The sequence below is a fragment of the Peromyscus leucopus genome, chromosome 8b (assembly GCF_004664715.2).
Source record: "Peromyscus leucopus breed LL Stock chromosome 8b, UCI_PerLeu_2.1, whole genome shotgun sequence".
NCBI lineage: Eukaryota > Metazoa > Chordata > Mammalia > Rodentia > Cricetidae > Peromyscus > Peromyscus leucopus.
This window is the reverse complement of record NC_051086.1, coordinates 69,875,816-69,884,433: the sequence shown is the minus strand read 5'-3', so window position 1 is coordinate 69,884,433 and position 8,618 is coordinate 69,875,816. Positions and strand designations below refer to the sequence as shown.

Below are 8,618 nucleotides of genomic sequence, written 5' to 3'. Positions count from 1 at the left end.
GGGCGGGGGAGTGAACCATGGTAGTGACATGTGGGATTATTTTGCCACAGGAATGGAGAAGGAAAGACAGCAGTACTCTGTCAGTCCACCAACTGAGCAGTTAATGAAAGCAGGTGGCATAATACAATCCTTCGGTTCTTTCTAGAATCTTGATGAATCAGTCAGCTTGTTCTTGAAAAAACTAAGATGGCTACCCCACCCCCAAAGAGACTGTGATTCCAATCTGATGATTCTGATCAGAAACAACAAAGATGTCTCTTTCTTCTCCCTCCGACGGCATGTCCAACTCATATTCAAAGTTGAAAACACACAGCAGTTTTCCCAAGTGAACCACCATTGGGGTTCTACGGGGGGAGGCACATGCTGGCACAAATGCCGTGATATATACCAGTACTGCAGAAACGGACCTGGCTCCACTTCTCTCCAATTTGATTTCTTTATAAAAAAAATATTTATTTTAGTGCTTGCTTTGGCAGCATGTGTACTAAAATTGGAATGATACAGAGAAGATTAGCGGGGCCCTGCACAAGGATGACATGCAAATTTGTGAAGTGTTCTATATTTTCATGTATGCATGTAGCAACAATTAATAAAAAAAAGGCTATGAATTTGAAAGAGAGCAAGGAGGGGTATGTGGGAGGGTTTGGAGGGAGGAAAAGGAGTGGGAAATGATGTAACTAGATTATAATCTCAAAAAATAAAAGGTTAAAAAAGACTTATTTATGTGTGTGTGTGTGTTTTAGCACATGTAGGTGCAGGCACCCACTGAGGCCACAAGGGGGCACTGGATCTCTTGGAACTGGAGTTACAGGTTATCTGTCAGCCTCCTGATGTGGGTGCCAGCACCTGAACTCTGAGCACACTCTTAACTGTTGAGACATCTTACAGCCTCTCAATTTCTTTTCTTTTTTTGTTTTTTCGTGATAGGGTTTCTCTGTGTAGCTTTGCGCCTTTCCTGGATCTCACTTTGTAGGCCAGGCTGGCCTCAAACTCACAAAGATCCGCCTGGCTCTGCCTCCCGAGTGCTGGGACTAAAGGTGTGAGCCACCACTGCCCGGTTAAAACATATTTTAAAAATCTCTCTCTCTCTCTCTCTCTCTCTCCATGCTCATTTTGTGTAAGTGTGTGTGTGTGTGTGTGTGTGTGTGTGTGTGTGTGTGTCAGCACACTTGTGGAGGTCAGAGACAACCCTGGGTGCTAGTCCTCAGTTTCCACCTTGTCTGAGACAGGATCTCTTTGTTATTGTTCTGCTGCATACGCCCAGCTACCTGTCCCTCAGATTTCCAGGGGTTCTCTGGTTTCCACATCCCTCTGTCCTGTAGGAGCCCTAGGATTATGGACACTTGGTACTACATCATCTGGCTGGCACTCCTGTCCTGTGGGGTCACCCTCAGGTGTGGAGCTTTTCTAACGAGCATGTTTATGCACCGACCCAGCTACCGAACCATCTCCCTGGCCCTGCTTGTTTGTTTGTTTGTTTGTTTACTGTGTCACCTAGACAATTTGGAGTTCCCACCTCTCTCTTCCTCTGATACCTTGGGACTGATGCTACAGCGTCAGGGTGTCGTGGGCAGTGCCCCACCCTTGTTCACTGGTCTTCACGGGGGGTGGGGTGGGGGTGGGGGAGGGGCAGGGCAGGGGGGAAGCATCTTCCCAATGTCCCTATCCCATCTGAACCCTCAATCTCTGTCCAGATAGCACTGTCTGCCTTTTCAGATCCGAGTTTCCTGTTACAGCCTCTTTCTGTCTACTTTAATGCTCCATTCTGCCTAGGCTGGACAAAACTAGGTGGTGTGTCCAAGTCTCCTCCCTAAGTCTGTGTTACTCTCGGGTCTTTGGAAAGCCTTTTATTTCTCTGCATGATACACCGAGCGCAAGAGGATGCTTCAAGGCTACCTCTGTCCTACCTGCTGAGTCTCACCACGTAGGTAGTGTGGGTGAGAAGTGAGGGCTCTTGACCCCCCATGGGCTCTCTCTGGGTCTTAGACTCCTCGTGCTGCTAACTCTTCGTCCCTCTGGTCCAAGCACAAGTCTCAGGTGGCACACGGGTCTTGCAAACCGTTCATGCTCTCAGAGCACCGGTGTTTGGATTTCGTGTACCCCCAAAGCCTTTCTCTGCTATGGCAACCATTGCTCAGGTACTGAGTGCTCATCGAGAGCAGAGCTTTACAAAGGATGGACCAGGAATGACAAACGGACTCAGAGCTAGCTGGCACTTCTAGACTGCTGACAAAGGAGAGCGGCTGAGAGGCCACGAGAACAGGGAAATGTCAGCATCAGCCAGAGGCAGAGCCTTCCCTCCGCGGGCGCAGGAGACCCCAGCCCCTCCCCCAGGCTCAGCGCAAGTTTCCTTTTTTGTTTGTTTGGTTTTGGTTTTTTGTTTGTTTGTTTGTTTGTTTTTGAGGCCAGGTCTCACTATGTAGCTCTGGCTGTCCTGGAGCTCACTGGGAAACCAGGCTGTGCTTTTTTTTTTTTTTTTTTTAATAAAAAACTTTTATTTTTCTAAGGAATTTGAAATTGAGAGGACAAAGTACCGCTTGTGACAACACGCACACTTCGCACACTTAGGTCAGACTCTGTTCACACAGATTAGAGCCCCTAAGTTGTATTTAGCACAGTTCATATGTTTAGTGTTAAAAATCGTGAATTCTTAGCTGGGCATGGTGTACACACCTCTAATCCCAGCTATCGTGAGGCAGAGGGCAGCCTGGACTGGAGAGTGAGTTCCAGGACAGCTGGACTATGTAGATATGTAGAGACACCCTGTTTCACCAAAACCCACTACCACCGGAGAAGAAGAAGAAGAAGAAGAAGAAGAAGAAGAAGAAGAAGAAGAAGAAGAAGAAGAAGAAGAAGAAGAAGAGATTTCTAACTCCAATTCTAATTCCACTTTCTATTTCTACAAAAATTTAACTGGCCTCCAGTTTCCACTACAGCTAAATGGGAGACCTTATTTACAGGCTATTCTGAATAAATTAGATTTTTTTAAAAAAGCATCAAAACCATCAAGAGATCTAACCTATATACCAGGATAAAATTATAACCTTAAACATTTGCTGTCTCAGAAGCTTCGTGGTTCTCCTGCTGTCTTTTACTTTTTACATTTTTTCATATGATATATTGCGGCCATTTTCTTTCCAGTTTCAACTCCTCCAGTGCCCTCAGACGGGTGTCTTCCTCAGGGTCAATCAGCAGGGGCTCTGCTGCTGCAAAGCCTCCCTGGGGCTCAGGAGAGCCTCTTCTTGGCTCCTTTGCCATTTGAGTCAGGGTCTGTTTCCTAAGTCTTGGGAGGAGGCTTTTAGCGGGAGCGCCATGGCTTCCCACATATCCTTAGATTGGAAAACTGGGAAGAAAACGCAGAAATAAATGAATCTCCCCTACCTTGGAAAGTCGTTCTTTCAACAGATTGTGTTAGCGCTTGGAGTCACTGCTTTAACTACTAAAATTGATTAAATTAGCAGTTCTGTGTTTTGCCAAGATTTTTTATAGGCTCTTCCCTTCTTCTCAACAAATTAAAACCTGGCTCGCAGGGGCGTGGAGTAGACTGGAGACATTTCTCCTCCTGTCGCTGGATGCTGATGTAGCAAGCTTTTGACAGTTTTTAAAAAGGAAGATTTAATTCTTGATTACCACTCCTCATGTGTCTTATACCAGGGCTGCAGTATGGGTGTGTGGGAGGAAAACTGATATAACATGGAAGAGTTTAATAAATATTTGTAATATGGAGTCTCTAAACCATCGCCTCAGGGAAGCCGAGCATAGGAGATAGAGTGGGTTCCTCTTGAAGGTAGTGCTAGATGTCTATAATGTGCTAATGAATTAAATACACGTATTTTATAAGTATCAAACAGTGCAAACTGGTTGGCATTTTGCAAAAAAAAAAAAATACAACTTTAAAATTTATCATTAATTTTGTGTGGGTGTGTGCACGCATTCCACATCACATGTGTGGGGGTTGATGACCACATCTCTTCTATTGAGGGTCCTGGGCATTGAACTCAGGTCATCAGTCTTGGTGGCAAGCACCTTTATTGACTAAGCCATCTCACCAACCCCAAGACATATTTTTGAGACAAAGTCCCATTGTGTAGCCCTGCTGGCCTTGGATTTAAAGCAATCCTCCTGCCTCGGCATCCTGAGTGCTGGGAATAAAGGTGTGTACTACCACACCTGGCTCCTAAAATGTTTTAAATTCAAGAGTGTTTTGCCATAAAGTCTAACTGCAAGCAATCACATCCACTGTTCAAAATCTAAAATCAAAATCTCACTCTAAAATCCAGGGAAAAATGTAATATTCAACTTCCTAAGGTGAAAGGAACTGGCCGAATGACGAGGTCCATCAGAATATCACAATCCCAAATTGCAGCTCCAATGAAAGGTGTTTTTACTAACCCCTGAACTTGCATCAGCTCCCAGGGCGTGTGTTTCTTCCTTGTGTTATAATTAGAAGTGAAAATGGGACACAACCATATATACTCACTATATGTATATTTTTAGAACGATCCCAGTGCTGCTAAAATGTATAAATAAAAGCCCCAAAAGAGATGCAGTGACATATCTTTTTGGATGATGTCTATAAATGTGATCTTTAAGATTTCTTGTTTTTTGACAGCTTAAATTTTTCCTGTAATGAATGCCCATTCCTTTTAATTAATGGAATGAATTGAAAACCCTGCGTGGAAGAGAAGGCCCGGACTGGCCCCGCATTTGTTAAGCACCGCATTGTCTCGCTTCGTGTGCTGATTGTTTGGAAGGTGGGATGAGCAAGCATGAACCACTCGACATTCAATACACTCCACGTGTGATGTGATCAGGAAGCCGGTATCAGAGCCAGGATCAAACACGCTTTGGTCTTCAAAGTAGTCCAGACCCTGAAAAGTCATAATTTCTGTTAACTCCCTCCCTCTGTGACTAGATCGCTTTGCCTTTGAACTGCCCACTGCAAAGAGCCAGGTGTGGAACTGCTCAGATCTTCTGAGGCTGACAAGCGCTTCCCTTTACCGAGCGCTTTACAGACTGATTTCAATGAGGACTGTCACGGTGGACAGTGGGGGGACGTGTAAGGTGCTAAAATAAGGTAGAACAATCCGGGGAAAGGCCTTGGAGCTGCTGCTTGATTGCTAAGGTCTCTGCAAGATTTCATCTGTGGACACGGTGAATCCTGCTGACGAGGGAGGGGATGAAAATCAGAGCAGAGAGGATCAAGAGATCAGCTTTTGACGGAATGCAATAATCACAGTTTCCTTGAGAACTTGGTGGGTACATCCCCAATCAGTCCCCTCTTCCACTTTTGATGCAGCTGTTGATGTTGCTTTAGTCAAAACCTTGTCCAAGTGACTTTTTAAAACAGTATGAATTTGCCTGATTTACCTTCATATTGGAGTAAGAGAGAAAACGGTCAGGCTCAAAATCACGAATCCTGGAGACCACTGCCAAGGCAGGCAGATTCTGGGATTAGTTCCTTTAAAGTCGATCTTGGTGTGTTTCTAACGCTTTGAGCCGCATTCTGTCTCAGCTCTGGACCCTTAGGAGCGCCACAGCCAGGTGTGACGCCTGTAATCACAGTGCAGGCTGAGCCAGGAGGGCCAGGAGTCTGAGACCCCCATCTCCAAAAGGGGAGAAGAAAGGAAGAGGAGAGGGGCGGGGGAGAGGAGGGGAGAGGGAGGAAGAAAGGGAGGAGGGGGAGGAGGAGGGGACAGAGCACCGCTTTAATCAACTCACACCTGCAGCCTGGAGCTGTGCCCAGGGCCCTAGCTCTAAGATTTTTTTTCAAATTTTTATAAATGAGTAGTTATATAAGTGAATGTCTGAACATTTTTCCCATGTTTGTCAGAGAAGAGACCTTCAATAATCATTTACGATATTAAGTGAAAGAAAGATCCGATATGTACACCAAGGTTTAGAGTGGAAATCAAGCGCTCAGGGGGAATGAACCTTGATGGCTACCTGTTGCTCGGGACTGCCCTCGGATACACACAGCCACCATCTTGGGGCCTCACCTGAACACCCAGCTCCTCACTACTACCTCTGCCCTGACTGCATGTGGCCCTGGGGAGGGACCAGAGTACATAAGGTGGGGAGGACTGGGGGTGTGGGGGGTCCATCTGGGAGCCTATGTGAAAGACACCATCCTTCTGGGTAAAGACTTTCTGGTGTGGCCTTTTTGAGGGGAGTACCCATAGTCCTGTAGGAAACCCTTTCCTATACTCTGTAATTAAGCCCAGGAAATTCATTGGTTCCTCAGAGTCAACTTTGGTGAAATCGTGCCTCAGTTTGCCTCAGAGAAGGGGAGACATTGTTTGTCTGTCTCTCCCCCCACCCCACCCCCTGCCGGGAACGCACTGTAGCAACAACACCCTACCGGAGAAGTTGCAGATCTGAGAAAGTCCTACAGCCCTACCAAAAAGACCCCAAAAGTACCAGTGTTTTTTTTTTGTTGTTGTTGTTTTTTTGTTTTTGTTTTTCCAGAGCTGAGGCCCGAACCCAGGGCCATGCGCTTGCTAGGCAAGCGCTCTTATCACCGAGCTCAATCCCCAACCCCGGACCGGCATTTTTCTGTCTGTCAGATTCTACATGTGGAGACTAAGTGGTCAGGGCAGCAGGGAGAGAGAGGCTGGATTAAAATACTGGCTGAAGTGAAAGCTTCCTGGGAAGCATGCGGCCACAGGCAGCGGCAGGAATGACCTGCTGATCTGACAGGTCAGGCTGGGGCAAAACCTACCCTGACACAGATAAACACGGATAAACAAAACAGCCCAGGCAGGAGCAGGTGCCAGGGAATGGAGGGGTTGGACACAGGGCCTGGCTGTAAGAAAGATTCTAAAAGCAGAGACAGGGGAGCATGAAGTGAAGAATCGACAGCCCCACCTCCACCCCAGAAATGGAAAATACCAACACCTACCTGCAGGGGTTGTTGAGAGGATTAAATGAGGTAAGTCCTGGCTGAAGCGGTCAGGAATGAATACAGAAAAAGAAATACAGGGCACAAATGCCGGTGAGCAGGGTGGCAGCCCAGGAGCCGGGGGTGGGGGTGGGGAGTTGGGGGGTGGGGGGTGGGGGCTTGGGGGGTGACTTTTCTTTTCTTTTTTTTTTTTTTTTTTTGGTTTTTCGAGACAGGGTTTCTCTGTGTAGCTTTGCGCCTTTCCTGGGACTCACTTGGTAGCCCAGGCTGGCCTCGAACTCACAGAGATCCGCCTGGCTCTGCCTCCCGAGTGCTGGGATTAAAGGCGTGCGCCACCACCGCCCGGCTGGGGGGTGGCTTTTCATGTGCCCAGACTTTCCTACCAGGGTTTCTTCCCATCCTGGAACAGCAGAACCTCGGGGACTGGAACACCACCAGCCACCCAGCTCCATTGCCCCGAGATCAGACCTCATTGCCGTGATGGAGGTAAGGATCGACCAGGCAAAGTCCATCGGTGCTGATTGGTTTTCATCTCTTTGACACTAACTGCCTTTGGAGAAGAATCTCGCAGACAAATTGGTCAGCTCACACTGATCATAGACTCCCAAAGTCAAAGGAACCGTAAGAACTCGGGTTTGGGGTCCCTTTTTGTTTTCGTTGCGTGCTTGTGGGCACACTTCCCTCTTCAAGCATGTGGTTGGTTGTAGTCAGCACTTTCCTGGACAGAACCCAGAGATCCTCCTTCCTCTGCCTCCTGAGTGCTGGGATTAAAGGTGTGCACCACCACACCCAGCCAGAGATGAGTCTTATTTTGAGTTGGGACCAATTCATATTGATAAGTTTGGTCTAGTGATATCACATGATTTTTTTTTTTTTTTTTTTTTTTTTTGAGACAGAGTCTCACTATGGCCCACATTGGGCCATATATAATTGAGGACATTCTTGAACTTCTGATCCTCCTGTCTCTTCTGGAATTCCAGGTGTGTGCTGCCGTGCTCAGTGTATACAATGCTGGACTGAACCCAGGGCTTTAGACTTAGTAGACAAGAACTCCACCAACAGACTACACATCCATTCTAGACCATTGATTTCGTTTTTTAATATAGCCCTGACTTCAAACTCATGATTCTCCTGCCTACGCCTCCTGAATGCTGGGGTCACAGGAGGATTTCACCACATCTGGCTACCTCAATGATTTTACCAACCTTGCCCATTATCGAAACTCCGAGATTCCTTGCCCGCAGGCTGCCACTGAGCCATGGATTCCTTCTCAAACCCGTGCAGGTGATTTCTAGATCCCAGTTAGGATCTCCTGTTTATCCTTGTCAGATTGATGTCTAACAATCTCAAATGACTTACGTGTACGCCTCCTACGTCTTCTGACAACACGGAACTTTTACAGCAAGCTATTCTTGACAAGCTAGTTCCCTCGGTTCTGGGATGTCAGTGATCAGAAGATGCACCATTGATTTAATAACAGTTTTTCAGAAAAAAACAACATTACATTTTCTAGATAAATCACCCATAAGAGAGGCACTATGATTTAAGAAGTACTATTATATGAAAAAGTATTATCAGAGTTAAGGAAATGTAAATGCTGGCCGGTGACATTAGCATTCAGAAAGATTTTACCAGTTTAGAATAATTGTAGGTCTCTGAACCAGGGCCAGGAACGTAACTCTACTAAAGTAGAGTTTATTTTGTTTATTTAATCTTT

General features: G+C 46.4%; 1 non-coding gene across 1 annotated transcript; it reads left to right on the top strand.

Annotated features, from left to right (window-relative positions):
* Positions 1 to 460: 460 nt before the first annotated feature.
* LOC114699296 lies at positions 461 to 566 on the top strand. The gene has a single exon (XR_003735502.1). It is a non-coding gene; the product is annotated as a U6 spliceosomal RNA (small nuclear RNA).
* The last annotated feature ends 8,052 nt before the right edge of the window (positions 567 to 8,618 follow it).